The 22,915-nt window shown below is 38.1% G+C and overlaps 1 long non-coding RNA gene across 2 annotated transcripts in view; it reads left to right on the top strand.

The window, feature by feature from the left end:
* Positions 1-22,915, top strand: part of LOC131816897 (uncharacterized) — a 174,196-nt gene that overhangs the window by 93,483 nt on the left and 57,798 nt on the right. For both annotated transcript variants that reach the window (XR_009348229.1, XR_009348230.1), the window contains one exon: positions 12,061-12,172. This is a non-coding gene — a long non-coding RNA (uncharacterized LOC131816897). The remainder of the gene's footprint in view (positions 1-12,060; positions 12,173-22,915) is intronic.

The raw sequence follows: 22,915 nt of genomic DNA on the forward strand, positions 1-22,915 counted from the left end.
CCTCCCACCCCCCGCCCCTTCAAGACCCTCAGGTTGTTTTTCAGAGTCCATAGTCTCTCATGGTTCACCTCCCCTTCCAATTTCCCTCAACTCCCTTCTCCTCTCCATCTCCCCATGTCCTCCATGTTATTTGTTATGCTCCATAAATAAGTGAAACCATATGATAATTGACTCTCTCTGCTTGACTTATTTCACTCAGCATAATCTCTTCTAGTCCTGTCCATGTTGCTACAAAAGTTGGGAATTCATCCTTTCTGATAGAGGCAGAATACTCCATAGTGTATATGGACCACATCTTCCTTATCCATTCGTCCATTGAAGGGCATCTTGGTTCTTTCCACAGTTTGGCGACCGTGGTCATTGCTGCTATAAACATTGGGGTACAGATGGCCCTTCTTTTCACTACATCTGTATCTTTGGGGTAAATACCCAGTAGTGCAATTGCAAGGTCATAGGGAAGCTCTATTTTTAATTTCTTGAGGAATCTCTACACTGTTGTCCAAAGTGGCTGCACCAACTTGCATTCCCACCAACAGTGTAAGAGGGTTCCCCTTTCTCCACATCCCCTCCAACACATGTTGTTTCCTGTCTTGCTAATTTTGGCCATTCTAAGTAGTGTAAGGTGGTATCTCAATGTGGTTTTAATTTGAATCTCCCTGAGGGCTAATGATGATGAACATTTTTTCATGTGTCTGATAGCCATTTGTATGTCTTCACTGGAGAAGTATCTGTTCATATCTTCTGCCCATTTTTTTTAAAGATTTTTATTAATTTATTTGACAGAGAGCGATCACAAGTAGACAGAGAGGCAGGCAGAGAGAGAGAGGAAGGGAAGCAGGCTCCCCGCCGAGGAGAGAGCCCAATGTGGGACTTGATCCCAGGACCCTGAGATCATGACCTGAGCCGAAGGCAGCGGCTTAACCCACTGAGCCACCCAGGCGCCCCTGCCCATTTTTTGATATGATTATCTGTTTTGTGTGTGTTGAGTTTGAGGAGTTCTTTATAGATCCTGGATATTAATTTTTTGTCTGTACTGTCATTTGCAAATATCTTCTCCCATTGCGTGGGTTGCCTCTTTGTTTTGTTGACTGTTTCCTTTGCTGTGCAGAAACTTTTGATCTTGATGAAGTCCCAAAAGTTCATTTTCACTTTTGTTTCCTTTGCCTTTGGAGACATATCTTGAAAGAAGTTGCTGTGGCTGATATCGAAGAGGTTACTGCCTATGTTCTCCTCTAGGATTCTGATGGATTCCTGTCTCACGTTGAGGTCTTTTATCCATTTCTAGTTTATCTTTGTGTACGGTGTAAGAGAATGGTCGAGTTTCATTCTTCTACATATAGCTGTCCAGTTTTCCCATCACCATTTATTGAAGAGACTGTCTTTTTTGCACTGTATATTTTTTCCTGTTTTGTCAAAGGTTATTTGTCCATGGAGTTGAGAGTCCTTATCTGGGCTCTCTACTCTGTTCCACTGGTCTGTGTGTCTGTTTTTATGCCAGAAAACTGATATTTTAACAACATTGAATTTTCCAATCTATGAACATGGTATATCTTTTCATTTGTCTACGTTTTGTTAATTTCTGTGATTAGTGTTTTGTAGCTTTCTGCAGACAAATACTGGCCATTTTTTGTTGTAATTCTCTACAAATATTTCATTTTTGGTGCTATTAAACATGGTACTTTATAATATTTCAACTTTCCATTATTCATTACAACTGTATAGGAACTAATTGATTTTTCTTTTTTTTTTTAAGATTTTATTTATTTGAGAGACAGATCTCAAGTAGGTGGAGAGGCAGGCAGAGAGAGAGAGAGGAGGAAGCAGGCTCTCCACTGAGCAGAAAGCCTGATGGAGGGCTCCATCCCAGGACCCCGGGATCATGACCTGAGCTAAAGGCAGAGGCTTTAACCCACTGAGACATCCAGGAGCCCCTCTAATTGATTTTTCTATATTGACTGCATCCTGCAAACTTGCTAAACTCACTCATTAGGTCCTACAGTTTCTTTGTACATTCTTTGGAATTTTCTATGTAAATAATCATGTTGTTTGTTCTAGATCACTTTTTGAATAGCAGGAGCTTAAACTAATATTAGACAAAGTCTCATTACTTGTACCTGAAACCAATTTTTTAAAAGATTTTATTTATTTATTTGACAGAGAGAGAGTCAGTGAGAGAGAGAACACAAGCAGGGGGTGTGGGAGAGAGAGAGAATCAGGCTTCCCGCTGAGCAAGAAGCCCAATGCAGCGCTCTGATCCCAGGACCCTGGGATCATGATCCAAGCAGAAGGCAGATGCTTAAGGACTGAGCCACCCAAGTGCCCCCTGAAACCATTTCTAATTGAAATAATGACCTGCTAAAATTTTGACAATGTATACTAGCTTCCCAGTATGAAAAAGGAGGAATTAGCTCACTTATACCTTACTTTCTATTTATCTTCTCTTTTTCTCAGTATCGGTCCAGTTGTTTTTTAGTCTCAGACCTCTTCAGGGCATATTAGCCTCTTCCTTACCTGTAGTCCCCAGTGTATATTCCTGCTACATCCTTCTTCATTCTGCTTCATCAAGTAGCACTTCTCTACTTGCTTTTTGTCATCCAAAACTTTGAGGAAATTTCTTGTTTACTCATGGTTCCTGTGATAGAATACTAGCTGTCCCCCTGTATCCTCTTTTTAATAATAAAACTCCCAATTTTTAAGTGGCTATGTGGCCATAGAGAATAAAGTTTATATCTGTCATTCTTCCTACAACTAGATGCAGCCCTGTGACTAGGGTCAATAGGATATAAGTGTAAGTATCCTTTTATTGAGATGCACTCTTAAAAGGAAGGGTTCGTCCTTTTCCATCTCTTCCTTCTTCCTATTGATGACGTTGCCATTTATTGGCTATAATTCCAGCACCCATTTTAGACCATCAGTTGCTGTTGGGAATAGAAAAAAGACTGAGTGAAAATGAGGAGCTAAGTTCCCTAACACTGGGCTGACCACCTCTGGACTTCTGGTACAGAAGACAGAAAGAAACTTCTATCTTTTTAAAGACACTATTATTTTAGATTTTTCTGTTATTCAAAATGAACTTAATCCTAAGCTTATAGAGCTCCTCTTCTCTTTCTGTCTTTTTAAAAAGATTTTATTTATTTATTTGACAGAGAGACTGTGAACACAAGCAAGGTGAGTGGCGGGCAAAGGGAGAGGGAGAAGCAGGCTCCCCACAGAGCAAGGAGCCTGATGTTGAGCTCGATCCCAGATGCTGGGATCATGACCTGTGCTGAAGACAGACACTTAATTGAGTCTCTCCTACTTCCCTTGCTTGTGTCCCTGCTCTTGCTGTCTGTCTCTCTCTGTCAAATAAATAAATAAACTAAAAAAAATTATTTATTTATTTATTTGAGAGAGAACAAGTAGGGTGGTTGGGGGTGGGGAGAGAGAGAGAGAGAGGAAGACTCCCCACTGAGCAGGGAGCCTGATGCAGGGGGTGATCCCAGGACCCTGGGATCATGACCTGAGCTCAAGGCAGATGCTTAACCAACTGAGCCCCCCAGGTATCCCTCAGGTTTCCAGATTTAATTACAGTTTTGTTCTCTTCTTTTTCTATTTATGACCAGCATTTCCATAAGCTATATAGTGCTTCTAATTTTATAATTTAAGGTAGTTATATTCTATTAAGTATATGTATCAAAATTGACTTAACTTTTATTTCTGTTTATTAAAGTATACATTCTCAGGAGTGGGGTCACTAAGTCCAAGGATTTGAACATTTCTATGGTTATTGAAATGTCTTATCAAATTATAAGTCCAGCAGGGTAGAAAATTTCTATGTAATAAAATTCATTTCTGTGTAATGTGCAGAGCTAGTACACTGCTCTGAAGGACAAATTGAATTCAGATAAATGAAGGGGAGGGAATTCATGAAGGATAAAGGCTGGGGTAATAATGTTAAGATAGGCATAGTCCATAGAATGTTCAGGGATAATGGTTGTAGTGAAGTTTGAGTAATGTGTATATCAGCTACCATAGATCTTAATTTCTCATTCAGCCTATAATCACTTTAGCTCTCAGGGATCTACCTGAGTAGTGACTGGTTTAAGTGTAGATTCACATATTGAGATCAGATTGTGGAATGCCAACTTAAGGAATTGGGTCTTTATTCTGTAGACAATTGAGAAACCTGTGAAGATTCACAAAATACCCAGGATATTTTATAACTGTGTTTGGATGAATTGGAGGGAAGGGAGTTGAGAAAAGTAAAATGAATAGATGAGGATTTAGGGAAACAGGGAGATCTCTTGGAATTATTACAGTATTTCAGAGATGAGAAGATTAATGCAGGAAATGGAATGAACACTTTCCAGGCTAATGGTGGCAGATTACCTCTGCACTGGATAGACCCTCTCTCAATTTCTTTTGAAAATATGCAAAGCAATGAACAAACAAAAAATTTGTCAAGATATACAAAAAAGAAACAAATTGGCAATGATAGCATAAATTCAAAAATGAAAGTTTATGTGCCAAAATAGCAGGTTCTTTCTTTTTAGATTGTTTTAAAAATTTATTTATTTGACAGACAGATCACAGGTAGGCAGAGAGGCAGGCAGAGAGAGAGGAAGGGAAGCAGGCTCCCTACCAAGCAGAGAGCCCAATGCGGGGCTCAATCCCAGGATCCTGGGATCACGACCTGAGCCCACGGCAGAGGCTTTAACCCACTGAGCCACCCAGATGCCCCTTACTAGGTTCTTTCTTCTAATTGCATCATGATTTAGTTCGACTGAGAAATTTTTAAAGATTCTCTCTTAAACCTCTAAGTGTCTAAGAATAGAGGTTATACTGACTCACCTCTACCATCTGCTTCATCATCTGCCCTTACCCGAGGATAAAGGGGCTGCACTGGCCAGAGAGGCAGCAAGTCATCTCCCAAACACAGAACACCCTTCTCTAGGGAGACTAATAGGATGTATTTCAGTATTGCTCCTGTAATTAGAAATATCACTGGGCAAAACAAAACCCATAAATATTTGAGTACGCTTTACTACATTATATACCAACTGTTGACCTTTATTTATCACTTAACAATCTTTTCCCAGTTTTCTTACCAGGCTTGAATGGGATGCCATTTTTCTAACATCTTAAATCCTTATCTCAGAGTAGTGTTCTTTCCAAGGTTCATGTCTAGATCTTAGGACCTGAAGATGTTTTGCCACCAAAACCTCTGGTCTGACTTTCCTATCACAGTCACCACCCATCAAGTGATTCTGTGTGGCAGTTAGGCTCAGTAATGGCATGTGTGGCCTCAGGCTTCACTTCTCTTTTCTTCCTTCCTTCCTTACAGCTGACATAACTGAGAAGCTCTTTCTGATCCTGTAAGTGTATCCCTGTACAAGTAGCTTCTGAGAGAAAGAGAGCACTTCAGAGAAGAGACATGCTATCACGGGTACTGGTTTCTCATTTAGCATAGAATCACCACTTTAGCAATCAGCGATCTGCCTCTGAGAGAGCAACTCATAAAATCTTCATTTCAGTCATAAACTCTTTTCTGAAAGGGTCAACATTTCTAACAGGATAAATCCCATTTTTATCAGCATCATGCTCTAACCAACTGAGCTAACCGGCCAGCTCATAAATCCCATTTTTAAGCCACAGTCCAATATTTGAGCCAAAACAGGATTTCAGAACCGGATTATATAAGTTACTTTTGAATCACAATTCACTAAGAAGAGAACAAAAGGAGATTAGTTTAAGTTTCGATTTGCTAAAAGGAAGAAACCTTTCAAAATATAGATTATATTTTGAAACAGGTTATTGGAGATTACCTACCTTGGGGAACTTTAGAAATAGAATAGAAATCATTCTTCTTGAATGATTTAGCTGCAGACCTGTGTGGAAGCAAGAACGGAAATAAATGCCCTTTTGAGGACCCCTACAGTTTATCTAATCTGTGGTTTCTGACAGTCCTTGCTCCTACTCACTGACTTTATCCCAGGTCATCATGGCATAGCAGAGATGTGGAAGTTGATGGGAGGTAGATGATGATAGTGACATTTGGGATTACTTCACCACAGGAATTGAGAAGAAATGATTACAGTACTCTGTCAGTCCACCAACTGAGCAGTTAATGTAAGCAGGTGGTACAGCATAATCCTCCAGTTATTTCTAAAATCTTGATGAATCAGTCAATCCATTCTAATACAAACTAAGGAAAATAGTTGCGCCACTCCCAAAGAAAGAGGATGAAGCTATAATTCCAATCTGAAAATGATATTGATCAGAACACAACAAAGATGTTCTTTTCTTCACACCTGTAAAATGTCAACTCTTACTCAAAGCCTAATGCAGAAGACATTCTAGAAAAGTATTTAGCCTGCGGTATACATGTATGAGGAATTCTATAGGATACATGTAACTGGCATAAATCTCATAATATGAATCAGATTTGCAAGAAATGTACCTTCATTTTTCTAAAACTTAGCTTCTCTTTCTCTCTCTTTTTTGACTGGCATTCTGCCAAGTGACAGATACTAAATCTTACTCAGTTTAGGATTTTGGCTGCTCTTTTCCTCTGGGATCTGGGAACTTACCATAGTGCCACAACATCAGAGTGGGGACGGGTAGTGTCTTGTCCCTTTTCATCAGTGCATGCAGGCATCTGCTGAAATATATACAATATTCTGTGTGCTGCCTCTGTCTTTGGCTCCAGTGACTGTTCCTTTGTCTTTCCTCCTGACTGCAAATCTCCTCTAGATATACTCTTTCCCCCTACTTACATGCTTTTCTACCTTTCCTGTACTGCAGAAAACCAGGTGAGGTGTTTAAGTCTCTGCTTTAAGCCTAGATTACTCTCAGGCATGTGGAAAGCATTTTGCTTATCCCCAACCACACTGAAGCCCAGGGGATGCTATTAGGTTGCATCTGTCCCACCTGCCAAGGCACAGGTATTCCTTCTGGGCCTGTGCCCTCACCATTCTGAGGTAGGGGAGGAGTCTGGTATCTTGAAACCTCCCTGGGTTCTCTCTGGGGATGCATCACAGGTTTCCTCTACTCCTGGTTTCCTCATTCCAGATGGGATGAACTGAGGAAGGACGCTGACATTTTTCTTAGGAATCCGCTATTTTCTAAACCTTCTTTCCTTTTGATTTTTCTCTCTTCATCTTCCAGTCCAAGTAAACTTTATTTAGTCTCAGAGGTGGCATCTACATATCTTCCAAATTGTCCATGCTTAGAGAGCTTCGGGGTTTGGGTTTCTCATACTCAAAATGGCTGTTCTGCTGTAACAACCCTTCTCCTAGGGAATTGGTCCTCCATAACATAGTTTTAAGTGGGGTATAAAGGAACTGCCAGGGCTTAAAAACATATCTGTTAGTGTATCAAAATACAGTTCCACTGTGTTGCTATAAAAGAAGTTTAATGGCAGGAAGCAATGAGAATTGGAAGATTTCAGTCCCAGGTGAGAAACATCCCTGCTCTCTGTCTCTCTGTCTCTGTCTCTGTCCATCTGTCTCTGACAGTTCATAAAAGGCACCCAGCTCTTTTTTGTGGTTCAGCACGATTTCAGTTCTCACTATGCTCTCAGGCAGGTATCTATTCCTACATTAATTGAGATCTACTTCATCTGCACCTCAAAAATCCTCTCCAGAGAAAAGGAGAGAACATTTCTCCATTACTTCCGGGTTTGAATTAGAGCCTCGCCCTCCTAAATCTTGGGAGGGGTATACCTCAGTGGGTGCATGATGGCTGCCCATACACACTTAGAATGGAAAACTGGGAAGAAAAAGTAGAAATAAATGAATCTCCCCTACCTTGGAAATTAGTTCTTTCAACAGATTGCCTTAGCACTTGAAATCATTGCCTTAACTACTAAAATTGATTAAATTAGCAGCTCTGTATTTTGCCAAGATCTTTATAGGCTTTTTCCCCCCTTCTCAACAAATTAAAACCTGGCTTGGAGGGAAATGTAGTAGACTGGAGACATTTCTCCTCCTGTCGCTGGATGCTGGTGTAGCAAGCTTTTGACAGTTTTTAAGAAGAAAAACTTAATTCTTGATTACTACTCTTTACGTGTCTTATATCAAGACTACAGTGTGGGTGTGTGGGAGGAAAACTGATGTAACATTGAAGAGTTTAATAAATATTTGCAATTTGAAGTTTTCCTTCTTCTTTCTTTTCTTTTCTTTTTTCTTTCTTTCTTTCTTCTTCTTTTTTTTTTTTTTTAAAGAGAGAGAGATCGTGGGAGTGAGGAAGAGGGCTGGGGGAGAGAGAGAGAATCTTAAGTAGGCTCCAGGCCCTCCATGGAGTCCGAGGATCTGGGCTCAATCTCACAATCCTGAAATCATGACCTGAGCTGAAATCAGAGTCAGATGCTTAATGGACTGAGCCACCCAAGCACCCCGCAATCTGGAGTTTTTAGATCATTGATTCACAGAAGGCTATTATTACTGTAAGAAATAGGATTATTTCATTTCAAAAGTAATGCTAAATTTTTAGTAATATGCTAATGACTTGAATAAAATATTTCATGATATAAATGTCAGACCTCATGTAAACTAACAAATTTAAAACAGCATTTTAAATTTGTAATAAAATATCATAACAACTAGTAATTATATTCACTGTCCAAAAAGATGACACTCTTGAAAATCTAGAAAAGATAAAATGTTCAACTTAAATAATGCAAAAGGGAATGGTAGAATGGTGAAGAAATATGTTTTATAGTGCTCAAAGTAATATAATCTTGACTTCCAATTCAAATGAAACACATATTTTTACTAAACCCTGTACTCACATCAACTTTCAAAGTATGCATTTTTGCTTGTGTTATAATTGGAAGTGAAAATAGGACACAAAAGTATATATATAAATACTATATATATAGGATGATCCCAGCAATGTTTTTTTTTTAAAAACCATGCATGGGGGCGCCTGGGTGGCTCAGTCAGTTAAGTCTCTTGATCTCAGTGTAGGTCTTGATCTCAGGATTGTGAGTTCAAGCCCTGTGATAGGCTCCATGCTGGGTGTAGAATCTACTTAAAAACAAACAAACAAACAAACAAACAAACAAATACATACATACTGCTTGAATAAAAGCCCAAAAGGAAATGCACTGAAGTATTACTAATGGATATCTTTTGGATGGTGGTTATAAACATGATTTTTTACTTCTTTCTTCCTTTTGACATTTTCAAAATCTTCTATAACAAGGACATATTTTTTTATGTTGACCAAATGAATTATAAACTCTCCTTTTTAAAAGTATTTATTCTCAGGGCGCCTAGGTGGCTGAGTGGGTGAAGCCCCTGCCTTCAGCTCAGGTCATGATCTCAAGGTCCTGGGATAGAGCCCCACATCGGGCTCTCTGCTCAGTGGGGAGCCTGCTTCCCCCCTCTCTCTGCCTGCCTCTCTGCATACTTGTGATCTCTTTCTCTCTCTGTTAAATAAATAAGTAAATAAAATCTTTTTTAAAAAGTATTTATTCTCCACACTGTAACTGGTTTATTAAGTACAGTGCTTTAATTTATTATGTTTCTCATGATTGTTTTGGAAAGTGGTATGAGTAAGAATTAAATACTAAAATGGGTGCTGAAATGCTTCAATGTGCTGCAGACAATGTTAGCAAGCAGCTGGTATCAGAACAATGATAAAAAACACTTTAGTCTTTAAAGTAATAAAGACACTGAATGGTCATAATTTCAGTTTAACTGTCCCCAACCTGTTATAGATCGCTTTGCCTTTGAACTGCCCACTGGAAAGATCCAGAGGTGTCCAGATCTTTCTAAGGTTGACAACTGCTTCCCTTCACCACATTTCATTCTACACAATGATTTCAATGTAGAAATGTCATGGTAGGGAAATATAAGGTCCTAAAATAAGGTAGAGCAATATAGTTAAAAGGCTATGGGGTTGCCTATTGATTGCTGAGATTTCTGCAGATTTTTTTCTGTAGACTTAGTGAATTCTTCTGATGAGGAAGGCAATAGAATCTGAACTAAGATCAAAAGGAGAGGATGTCTTTGATATTCTATTTGACTGCAAGTAATAGTCACAATTTACTCGAGTATTTTACTCGAGGTGCTAAATCCATCCAAAGTAACTCTCTCTCATCTACTTTTAATGCAGCTGTTGACATTGGTATGTACAAAAGTTTGCTCAAGAGTTTTTAGGAAAACAGGGATATATTTGCCTGATTTACCTCTGTATTAGAGCGCAAAAGAAAAATGTCAGGCACGAAATCCTGAATCCTATAGATGTTGCCAAGGTAGACAATTCATGAATTAGCTATTTTCAAGTAGATCTTAATTAACATGTTTATATCAGTAACTATTTCTTCAGGCTCTATTCTGCTTCAGCTCTGTACTCTGGGAAAAGCCCCTATTTTATTAAACTTGTATTTAGAGGGGCTCCCGGGTGGCTTAGTCTGTTAAGCATCTACCTTCGGCTCAGGTCATGATCTAGGGTCCTGTTACAGAGCCCTGCACTGGGCTCCTTTCTCAGTGGGGAGCCTGCTTCTCCTCTCCGTCTGCTTCTCTGGCTGCTGTGCTCTCTCTCTCAATTAAATAAATGAAACAGTGGGGGGGGGCTTGGGGGGGTGCAGTCTTGTGGACTGAACCCTCTACTGATGAGATCTGATGGTAACTCCCGGTAGATAGTGTCAGAACTGAATGATAGGACACCCAGCTGATGTTGCCAAGAATTGCTTTGTGGGGGAAAAACACCTACACGTTTGGTTATCGGAAGTGTCCGTAGTAAATTGTTTTGTGTGAGTAGTAAAAAAGAAACACATAGAAGGAAGAGGGGGGGGGGTGCCTGGGTGGCTCAGTGGGTGAAAGCCTCTGCCTTTGGCTCAGGTCATGATCCGGGGGTCCTGGGATTGGGCCTTGCATCAGGCCCTCTGCCCAGCAGGGAGCCTGCTTCCTCCTCTCTCTCTGCTTGCCTCTCTGCCTACTTGTGATCTCTGTCTGTCAAATAAATAAATCTTTTAGAAAAGAAGGAAGAGGAAGTTTTTCCTACTCACATGTATAAACCATTATCACTTATTTTATTTCTTAGATTGTGAGCACAGGGCTAAATTGTGAGCACTTGCCTAAATTTCCTAAACATTAGGAATTTCCTAAATTCTTGGATTGATTGATGGCTAAATTGACATATATTTATCTGTCTGTAGCTTTGTTGAGATATAATTCACATACCATACAATTCACTCACTTAAAGTGTACAATTCAGTGGTTTTTACTGTATTTATAGATTTGTGGAACCATCGTTGCAGTCAATTTTATAACATTTTCATCACCCCAAAAAGAAACCTCATACCTATTTAACCCAGTAAGCACTCCCCATTTGCTCCAATCCCTTAGCAGCCCTAGGGAACCACTTACCTACTTTCTGTCTCTGTAGATATACTCACCCGGACTTTTCATATAGACAAAATCGTGTGGTCTTTTGTGACTGACTTCTTTCACTTAGCGTAATGTCTTCAAGATGGATCCATTTTGTAGCAAGTATCAGTTCCTCATTCCCCCTTTTTTTTTTTTTAAATTAACTTATAATGTATTATTTGTTTCCGGGGTACAGGTCTGTGATTCATCAGTCTTACACAATTCACGGCACTCCCCATAGCACATACCCTCCCCAGTGTCCGTCACCCAGCCACCCCATGCCTCCCACCCCCCTCCCCTCCAGCAACCATCAGTTTGTTTCCTGAGATTAGGAGTCTCTTATGGTTTGTCTCCTTCTCTGGTTTTGTCTTGTTTCATTTTTCTCTCCCTTCCCCTCTGATCCTCTGTCTCAAATTCCTCATATCAGTGAGATCATATGACAATTGTCTTTCTCTGATTGACGTATTTCGCTTAGCAGTCCTCATTCCTTTTTATTGCTGAATAATAAATATTCCAGTCTATGGATATATACATTTCACTTATCCATTCATCAGTTGATGGATAATTTGAGCCATTCCCACTTTTGGCTATTATGAATTAATGCTGTTATAAAGATACATGTACAAGTTTTTGTGTGGACATGTTTTCATCTCTATTGGGTGGAATTGTTGGGTCATATAGTGACTATGTTTAACCTTTTCAGGGACCACCTGGCTGTCTCAAAGTGGATACACCATTTTACACTTCCACCTGAAGGTTTCAGTTTCTCCTCATCCTCAATACTTGTCATTATCTGGATTTTGACTCACATCCTCGTGAGTATGAAGTGGTATCTCATTGTTTTTTTTTTTCTTTTTTAATTTTCATTTCCCTAGTGACCATTGTTGAGCATCCCTACATTATGAGTATACTATATGATGTTGAACATTCCCTAATATTTTTTAACATTTTTTAATTTACTCTTGGTCATTTATATATCTTTTCAGGAAGTATCCAGATCTTTTGTCATTTGGGTTATTGGCCTTTTTATTATTGAGTTATAAGAGTTTTTAAAATATATTCTGGATGCCAGTCCATTATCAGATATATAATACGCAAATATTTTCTCTCATTTTGTGGTTTATCTTTTCTCTTTTATGATGATGTCCTTTGAAGCACAAATGTTTTAAATTTTTGTGAAGTCCAACTTACCTAATTTTTTTTCTTTTGTCAGTTGTGATCTTGGTGTCATATCTAAGAAGGCTTTGCCTAACAAAAATTACAAAGATTTATGTCTATATTTTCTTCTAAGAGTTATAGTTTTCAAACTTACATTTAGGTCTATAATCTATTTGAGTCGATTTGTATGTATGGTGTGAGGAAGGAGTTCAACTATATTCATGTGTATGTTGATGTTCAGTTGTTCTACCACATTTGTTGCCTCATCTATTTTTAAATTATATGTTATTTGGGGTAAATATTAATAATATCTAAAATTTGTTGAGCACTATGTACTTGCTAAGCACTGTTCTAAGTCTTTTACATAAGGTATCCTAATTTAACCCTTACACTAATTCTTTTTTCTTTTTTTTTTAATTAACATATAATGTATTATTAGTCCCAGGGGTACAGGTCTGTGAATTGCCAGGTTTACACACTTCACAGCACTCACCATAGCACATACCTTCCCCAATGTCCAAAACCCCACCACCCTCTCCCTCCCCACTCCCCCCGGCAAACCTCAATTTGTTTTGTGAGATTAAGAGTCTCATATGATTTGTCTCCCTCCGGATTCCATCTTGTTTCATTTATTCTTTTCCTACCCCCCAAACTCCCCACGTTGCATCTCCACTTCCTCATATATCAGGGAGATCATATGATAATTGTCTTTCTCTGACTGACTTATTTCGCTAAGCATAATACCCTCTAGTTCCATCCACTTGTCACAAATGGCAAGATTTCATTTCTTTTGATGGCTGCATAGTATTCCATTGTATATATATACACCACCTCTTCTTTATCCATTCAATCTGTTGATGGACATCTAGGTTCTTTCCACAGTTTGGCTATTGTGGACATTGGTGCTATAAACATTCGGGTGCACATGCCCCTTCAGATCACTACATTTGTATCTTTAGGGTAAATACCCAGTAGTGCATTGCTGGGTCGCCCTTACACTAATTCTAAGGGACTTTATCTCCCTATCAGAAAATAACTGGGGAGAGAAAAAGGAAACTGAATGTTAATTGCTTCTCATTGGCAGAAAAAAGAACTAGAAAGAATAGTCCCAGCCCTCTTATTCTTCTTCTTGCTTTGAATATCAGCGGCAGGGCCTAAATGCCCTGATGTGGGTCGCATAAAGTTAAGGATGAAGCCAAAGCAAAGAATAGGGGATCTACTCATATCCTATTTTGTTGCCATCAAGAAAAATGGTATTCTGACCAGAAAAGGTGACAAGATGGTTAAGAGAAAAGCAAACCTGTTAATAGGGGTGGTTATGCTCAGAGAATACTGTATGCTCTCACTGAGTTTAAAGCTTTTGGCTCCGAGGCTTATAGCTAAGGATGAAACACCTTACACATGAGATAACTCAGGTGTTTCCATTATTTTCATTGAACTGTGGATAATAGAAATGCTGGAAGTCTGAAAACTTGCTGGTTTTCAGAATGAATGAGGTGCTCAATTCTGTTAATCCTAGAAGAGAGCTTGGGAGCCAGTGCAGACTAGAATCCTAGAATGGCTTTTAAAGTGGATGGTTTATGATTATTTAGGAAGAGAGGGGTAAGATGACATGGGTGACATCTATTTGTTAGTAATCATCTATCTATATATGAGCTAAAACATTAATAGTTTGTAGTACCAGTTGTCCATAAATTGTATTTTCAATTTGAAAAATAATATCTGAAGGAATAGGATAGGCATTAATAATTTGGAGAATTAGTATTCTTTTCTAGCAATGATTGGCACTTTAAATTTGAATAAGTTTTAGAGAAAGAGTTTATTTCTGTGTGTAACCACATTCCTTGTTGACCTGATTAATTAGATCTGTCCTGTTTACATAAGAACATAAATATTTTAGAATAAAACCAAATTTAATAAATGAATAAACTTATTAAGATGTAATTACTTTTCCAAGTTCTGTGTTTTAAAAGTCATAATTAGAATGTGGATTACAAACTATTCTACATGGAGACTTTAGGGAGGTTTGGCTTATCTTTCTGTAATTTTATTTGGTTTAAAGCTAAACATGCATTAGTATGGGATGCAGCATTTATAACTAGAGTCACTTCATGTTGATAAAACCAAGTTTGTTAAAAACAAATGTAGTATTATCATTAAAGATGAGGAAATGGGGGAAGAAAAGCATTCCAAGTGGAAGGAATTTCTGCTTGGGCTTCATGTTTCCCCCTATATAAAAAATTATATATTGTATGGGTGTAAATATAGATAGTATGCATATAAGTAGCAATAGTAAAAAAAAGTGTGCATGAAAGTAATAAAAGTTAGCTTAAGGATAGTGATTATTTGTGGGGGAAGAGGTAGAGGTAGGGAGGGGTTAGAACTTCTATCTGTGGTATTTCACTTTTAAGAAGAATAAGAAAGAGGGTGGGTTTCTCTTGTTATTTTTTATATGTTTGAAATATTTCATTAATTGAAAGCTTGAAAACAAGAAAATAAGCAGCCTATCTGTCTGATTGCTTTTCTAGATGGTCCAAGCATTTATTTCCTAATGATTTGAGAATATGCTTAAATAGGGCTCTGCAGGTGCCTGGAGAGTTTATTTTTGTAACCCTAGCACATACTAGTAATAACAGCAAGTACAGTTTATTAAGCATATACAGTGTGCCAGGCACTATGTGAGGTGCTTTTAATATGCTCTCTACTGCTTTGACAATAATTGCGAAGAAAGTATTTCCTTCATTCCCATTTAACAGATGGCAAGGTGAGCTGTAGATCCAATCCACTACTTGTGGTAAAATATGCTAAGTGAAAACTCAGACTTCCAAATATCAAGTTTAATATCCCAAAGTTCATTTCTCCAGGAGTTATCTCCACATTTTAATGTTTACTTGAGAAAAACCAGAAAATATAGATGGGGAAAAGAGGATAAAAATTGCCTGTAATTTCGCTACCACCCAGAGAAAGTTACTGCTAGCATTTTGATAGGTGCCCTTTCATATGGGTTCCATGCATAAATTTGTATGAACTTTCAAATGCTTTGAGAAGGAACTGTGTCAAGAATTTCTCTATCAGTATTGCTTATGGTGCATAATATAGGATAAATTTAAAATTTGGATTTTATTCCATAATGTCTGTATATTTTTTAAGTAGAGTTTTAAACTGAAAAATCTTCATTAAAAATTTATGCACTATAGGAGCGCCTGGGTGGCTCAGTGGGTTAAAGCCTCTACCTTCAGCTCAGGTCACGATCCCAGGGTCCTGGGATCGAGCCCTACATCGGGCTCTCTGCTCAGCAGGGAGCCTGCTTCCCACCCTCCCACCTGCCTGCCTCTCTGCCTACTTGTGATCTCTGTCTGTGAAATAAATAAAAAAAATCTTTTAAAAAAATTTATGCACTATATATGAAAAAACAATTATTGGCTACTTTTAAAATCTAATACAAAGACCAGCTGGACAATACTGATGATATTTGCCAGTAAATTATAAAATATTACCTGTTGTGGATAGTTTGTTTGTTTATTTTAAAGATTTTATTTATTTATTTATTGGAGACAGAGAGAGAGCAGGAGCAGGAAGGAGAGGGAGCAGCAGGCTCCCAGCTGAGCAGGGAGCCTTACTTGGGACTCAGTCCCAAGACCCTGGGAACATGACCTGAGCCAAAGGCAGATGCTTAACCAACTGAGCCACCCGGATGCCTGTGGATAGGACAGGTGGACCATTCTATTTTCTATCTCAATGATATGACCAATCTAAGTACTTTATACAAGGAGTTTCAAACAGTGTTTGTCTTTTTGTGACTGGCGTATTTCACCTAGCATAATGTCCTCTAAGTTCATCTATATTGTAGCATGTCAAAATTTCCTTCCTTTTTAAGTCTGAATAATATATCATTATATGTGTGTTGCATATTTTGCTCATCCATTCATCTATTGATGAACACTGGGATTGCTTTTCATATATTAGCTTGTGAATAATGCTGCTATGAACTCAGGTAAACCTCTTTAAGACCCTGCCTCCAGTTCTTTTAGTTGTATACTCAGAAGAAGAATTGCTAGATCATATAGTAATTTCATTTCTAATTTTTTTTTATAATTTTTTTTTAAGATTTTATTTATTTATTTATTTGACAGGACAGAGAGATCAGAAGTAGTGAGAGAGGCAGGCAGAGAGAAAGAGGAGGAAGCAGGCTCCCCACTGAGCAGAGAGCCCGATGTGGGGCTCGATCCCAGGACCCTGGGATTATGTCCTGAGCCGAAGTCAGAGGCCTTAAACCACTGAGCCACCCAGACGCCCCTCATTTCTAATTTTTAAAGGACCTCCATACCATTTTCTGTAGTAGCTGTACCATTTTATATTTCTACCAACAGTGCACAAGAGTTCTAATTTCTTTAAATCCTCATCAATACTTGTTATTTTCACTTTTTAAAAAAATTTTATTTATTCATTTGACAGAGAGAGAGATCACAAGTAGGCAGAGAGGCAGGCAGAGAGAGAGGGAAGCAGGCTCCCTGCTGAGCAGACAGCCCGATGCGGGGCTTGATCCCAGGACCCTGAGATCATGACCTGAGCCGGAGGCAGAGGCTTCAACCCACTGAGCCACCCAGGTGCCCCTTATTTTCCACTTTTTTGATAGAAACCATCTTAATGAGTGTGAGGTGGTATCTTATTATAGTTTTTATTTGTGTTTCCCTAATGTTTAAGAACATTAAAGCATCTTTTTATGTGCTTATTGACTATTTGCATATCTTCCTGGGAGAAATGTTTACTCAAGTCCTTCTCCCCTCCCTTTTTTTCAGTTGAGTTTTAGGAATGCTGTATATATTCTGGATATTAACCCTTTATCAGATATGATTTAAAAATATTTATCCCATTCTTTGGGTTGCTTTTTTACTTTCTTGATAGTCTTTTGATGCACAAAATTTTTAATTTATATGTAGTCCAATTTGTCTATTTTTTTTTCTTGCCTGTGTCTTTAGTGTCTTGGCCAAGAAACTACTGCCAAATCAAATGTTGTGAAGATTTTCTCCTATGTTTTCTTCTAAGTGTTTTATAGTTGTAGGTCTTACATTTAGGTCATGGTTCCATTTTCAGTTAATTTTTTATTGCTATTAGGTAAGTCTCCAACTTCATTTTTTTGCATGTGCTTATCTAGTTTTTCTATTCATTCTTGAGATTGAGATAGTGAAACCTCCAATATTATTGTAGAATTATCTGTTTCTTCTTCAGTTCTCTCAATTTTTGATTCATATATTTTGATGGTCAGTCATTAGGTGCATGGATGTTTGTAATTGTTCTCTTTTTGCTGTATTGAACCTTCTATTTATATATAATGTCCTTTTTTGTCTCTTATAACCTTTTTTTGGTTTAAAGTCTGCTTTGTCTGATGTTACTATAGCCATTATACTATTGTATGGAATATCCTTTCATTTTCAACCTATTTATCTCTATGGACCGAAGGTGAGTCCTGTAGACCATGTGTTGTTGGGTTGTGTGTTTTTATCCATTATGCCAATCTGTCTTTTAATTGGAGAATTTAATCCATTTATATTTAAAGTAGTTGCTGATAAGGAGGGATTTCTGTCATTTTGCTATTTGTTGTTATCTATATGCCTTATTGTTCTTTTTGACTCTCATTCCTTGTGTTACTGCCTTCTTTTGTGATTAATTTGATTTTTTTGTGGTGAAACATTCATATTTCTTTATCATTTCATTTTGCATTTATTCTTTTTAAAAATTATATTCTTTAACTAGTTTCTTCATGGTTACTATAGTGATTACATTACCATTTTATAACTTTAGTTGTAACACACTCTAGTTTGAATTTATACCAGCTTAATTTGAATAACACATAAAAGGTCTGCACCTTTAACTCTGTCCTTACCTCTTTCATTTGCTATGTCATAAAATTATATCTTATACACTTTGTATCCCAAAACATAAACTAACAATATTTTAATGTATTTGTCTCTTAAATTGTGTAGAAAACAAAAAGTAGAGTTACACACCATTGTTTTAATAATAGCAGCTTTTATATTTGCCCATGTATTTACATTTACTGAGATCTTTATTTATTCATATAGCTTCAGGTTACCGTGTAGTGTCCTTTTATTTCAAGATGTAGGATTCCTTTTGGTATTTCTTGCAGGCAGGTCTGGTGGTTATGAACTTCTTTAGTTTCTGTTTATTTGAGAATGTATTTATTTCTACCTTACTTTTAAAAGACAGTTTTGCCAAATGTAGGATTCTTCATTAACTGTTGATTTTTTCTTTTAGCACTTTGAATATATCAGCTCACTATCTCTGGCTTCCAAGGCTGATTATATTATTAAGGATCCCATGTACATGACAAATTACTTCTCTCTTGCTGCTTTCAAGATTCGGTTTGTCTTTGGACAGTGTAATTATAATAAATCTTGGAGTGGGTCTTTTGAGTTCATCCTGGCATTTATTGAGCTTCTTGGACATTTATATTCACACATTTCATGAAATTTCATTATTTGTTCAGGTATTCTCTCTATCTTTTTCTCCTCCTTCTTCTAGGACTCCCATAATACATATGTTGGTCCTGTTGATGGTAACCCACAGTTCCCTTAGGCTCTGTTCATATCAGTCTTTTCTCTTTCTGTTTCTCAGACTCAAAAATTTCCATTGTCCTATCTTCAGGTTCACGGATTCTTTTTTCTGCCTGCTCAAATCTGCTTGTGAATCCCTCTAGCGAACTTTTCATTTTAATTATTGTACTTTTCAACTCCAGAATTTGTTTTTGGTTTCTTTTAAGGTTTCTCTCCTTTGTTGATATTCCATTTTGTTTTATACATTATTTTCTTGACTTTCTCCACATCTTTCTTTAGTTCTTTCATCATCTTTAAAACAGTTGTTTTAGGGCATATGGGTGGCTCAGTTGGTTGGATGACTGCCTTTGGCTCAGCTCATGATCCCAGGGTCCTGGGATTGAGCCCCATGTCAGGCTCCCTGCTAGGTGGGGGGCCTGCTTCTCCCCCTCCCACACTCCCTGTTTGTATTCTCTCTCTCACTGTCTCTCTCTATCAAAGAAATAAATAAAATCTTAAAACAAACAAAAAGAAATAAGACAGTTGTCTTAAAATCTGTCTAGTAGATTCACCATCAGGCTTTTTTTTTCCAGGGACAGTTGCTGTTCTTATTTTCCTTTAACTGGGCCATATCATGCTGTTTCTTTGTATGATTTGTGGATTTTGTACATAGGATCTAATACTCTAATACTCTTAATAGTCTAAAATGTGGTAACTCTAGAAATCAGATTCTTTTCCTTCACCAGGGTTTGCTGTTTCAAGTTCTAGTTTTGGGGGTGGGAGAGGGAGGAGTTATTATTGTAGGCTCTGTCTGTGCCAAGGATTAGCCTGAGATGTAAACTTAAGGTCTTCTCAGATACTGTCTTAGCTTATACCTTCCTTTGGGCATGCATGATGATTTTCTAATTTCTTCTGTATATGGGTTTGCTTTTGAATATCTTAGTCTTCACTGTCTGGCTACCAAAAGGGCTAAAAAGAAAAATTAAGGGGAGAAAAAGGTACTGACACTTTAAATCCTCTGGAAATCATTTTAGCCAGAGAGGGATGGCTTGCAACAACAGGATGTATGTGTGCAAGAATAAGGGCCACAGATTCATTATCTGCACATTTATGATCAGAAGCAATAATCAATGATCAGAGCACAGATCCCTGATATTTGGAGATCAGAGTCCATTTTACCCACTATGACTTCTGTAAGCTGTATGAAAAGTGCTCCAGCAACACATACATGCATAGCTGCTTACAATGATGCAGGGTTGTGGGGGATAGGTCGTTGCCACTGTGCTAAGAACTGAAATCGACTAAAATTAATCATCATTTACCTCCAGTTTTCCTCTAGAAGTTGTAAGCCTTCCATAAACTCCACAGTTTCAAAATTGCATCAGACAGAATTGACCAGTCATCTAGGTGGGGAGCCAGATTTCCAGTGCTTCCTGTTCTGTCATCTTCCAGGAATCTATTTATCTTTCTTCCTTCCTTCCCCCTTCCCTCCCTCCCTCCCTCTTTCTTTTCTTTTCTTTCTTTCTTTCTTCTTCTTCCCTCCCTCCTCCTCCCTTTCTTTCTTTCTCTCTCTCTCTCTCTTTCTTTCTTTCTTTCCTCAAGTGCTTACTATGTGCTAGGCACTGGTCTGTGCTTCAAGGCTCCACTACCTTATTACAATTTTTTCTTATTCAAATAAACATACAGTTTTATACTTAAATTTGTTCTTGTAACTTTGCATTATTTTTCTTAAAGAGGGTCCCCAACAACTTATAGATTTCAGATTATACAAAGCTTGAATCTTCCCCTGCTGTGGCATCAAGAGGGTGACATGCTTTAATTCAAAATTATTCCAAAGGTGTCTAATCTTTAATGTGTCCCCTCTGTGACTTCTGTCTTTGTGTCTTAAACATATTATCATCCCCATTCTATTCTCTGCCAGTGGGAAAGTTTTACAACAAGATCTGGAGGCAAGTTCACTGAATCATAAGTCACCTTTTCTCTGTTGATGAGAGTAAATGCTTAAGGTTGCTAGACTTAGCAAATAAAAACACAGGATTCCCAGTTAATTTTAATTTCAGATAAATGTTACATGGGACATACTCATACTTAGCAATTTTTATTTATTTATTTTTATTTTAAGATTTTATTTATTTATTTGACAGACAGAAATCACAAGATGGCAGAGAGGCAGATGGGAGTGGGGGGGAGCAGGCTCCCTGCTGAGCAGAGAGCCTGATGCGGGGTTCGATCCCAGGACCCTGAGATCATGACCTGAGCCGAAGGCAGACGCTTAACCCACTGAGCCACCCAGGTGCCCAAGAATTTTTATTTTTTTATCTGAAATTCAAATTTAAGTGGCAACCTGTGTTTTATCTGGCAATTCCATGAATTTCTCAAAAATGGTTTCTCTAGCTCAAAGATTACATTTCTACAACAGCATTTTCATATGGAAGTTAAGGTGGAAGAGAGAAAAAGGCTTTCAGATGAGGAGTCCTGGATATGAGTCTTAGTTGCTTCACTGAAAAGCTCTATGACTAGACCTTAGTTTACCCATCTGTGTGATGAAGGGGCTATACAATATCCTCTGAGAGGACTAATATTCTATGATTCTAAAGGGCCCCTTTCATTGTCCAGTTTTCCTTGTAGACTATTATAAAACCTACTTTCATGCCCTTCCAAGGTGCAGAGATCACAGATGTACTCATGTACATTTTTGAAGTTGAAAGACAGGAGTTAGGAAGATACAAAGTTACTCTACTTGGGGGAGGTCCAGGGCATACAGTATAAAGAGTTATATCTGCACCTAGCTGGGGCATGAGGGAAGTGTAAAGGCATAGAGGTATGGAATGAACCCCTCTGTGCACACTCAGGGTTTGCAGTGGAAGTAGAACATGGCTGTAGTCAAATTCTAGGTTTTGCATTTATTCTCAGCCTTTGGCTGGACATGGAGAAGACAGAGCCTGGTGCTCAGCAACCCCACTCAGACCATTAGACATTAGACCATTAGTCCTTGATTTCTTTCTATGGAGTAATGGGCTTATAGCAACTAGTACCTGGAGGCACTTTCTCCACTTTAGGATTTAAAGGGAAACTCTTACTTTGAAACTCAAGAAAAGAGAATCCTGGATTCTACTTCTTGATACCTAAAAGAACAACTAACTAGATTCCTATGCTAATGGCCGTATTTTCTTCTTCCCTTACATTGTTCTCCTGGATGCAGATATTCCAAAGCTACACAAGCCCAAGCCTAATAAACACCAATACCACATAGGAATCCTAACTAATAACCCTTGGTCAAAATAATGTGCCAAGAAATACCTTGGCAGTTATTTCAGTGGGTTAGCCAATTTGGGAAAGGCTCTAAGAAATGCTAACAAATGGTTGTGCCTCACCAGCGTGATGGTGAAATGGGCAGATGCAGGAGAAGCTATTCCAAAGAGAGAAAACGGTATGTGTAGGAAATCAGAGACCTTCATATGTGCAATCTGGGGGAAGAGAGAGCATTTCTTTTTTCTCTTCTTCCTCCCAAACAAATTTTATCCTCCAAAGTAGCAAAAGTCACTTCCTCTGTGATGCCTTTCCCATTCTATTCCTCTTCCAGGGAAAGTTTGAGACACAAAAATGTCCTAGGTAGACTAATCATTTGGAACTTCTTAAAAAATTTTTTTTAAAAATTATTTATTCAACATTTGCTAGGTAGGGCTAGGGAGAAATCAATATATTTTTAAAGATTTTATTTATTTATTTGACAGAGAGAGAGAGATCACAAGTAGGCAGAGAGGCAGGTGAGAGAGAATGGGGGAAGCAGGCTCCCTGCTGAGCAGAGAGCCTGATGCAGGGTTTGATCCCTGGACCCTGAGACCA

This window comes from Mustela lutreola, chromosome 15 (genome assembly GCF_030435805.1).
Source record: "Mustela lutreola isolate mMusLut2 chromosome 15, mMusLut2.pri, whole genome shotgun sequence".
NCBI classification, from domain to species: domain Eukaryota; kingdom Metazoa; phylum Chordata; class Mammalia; order Carnivora; family Mustelidae; genus Mustela; species Mustela lutreola.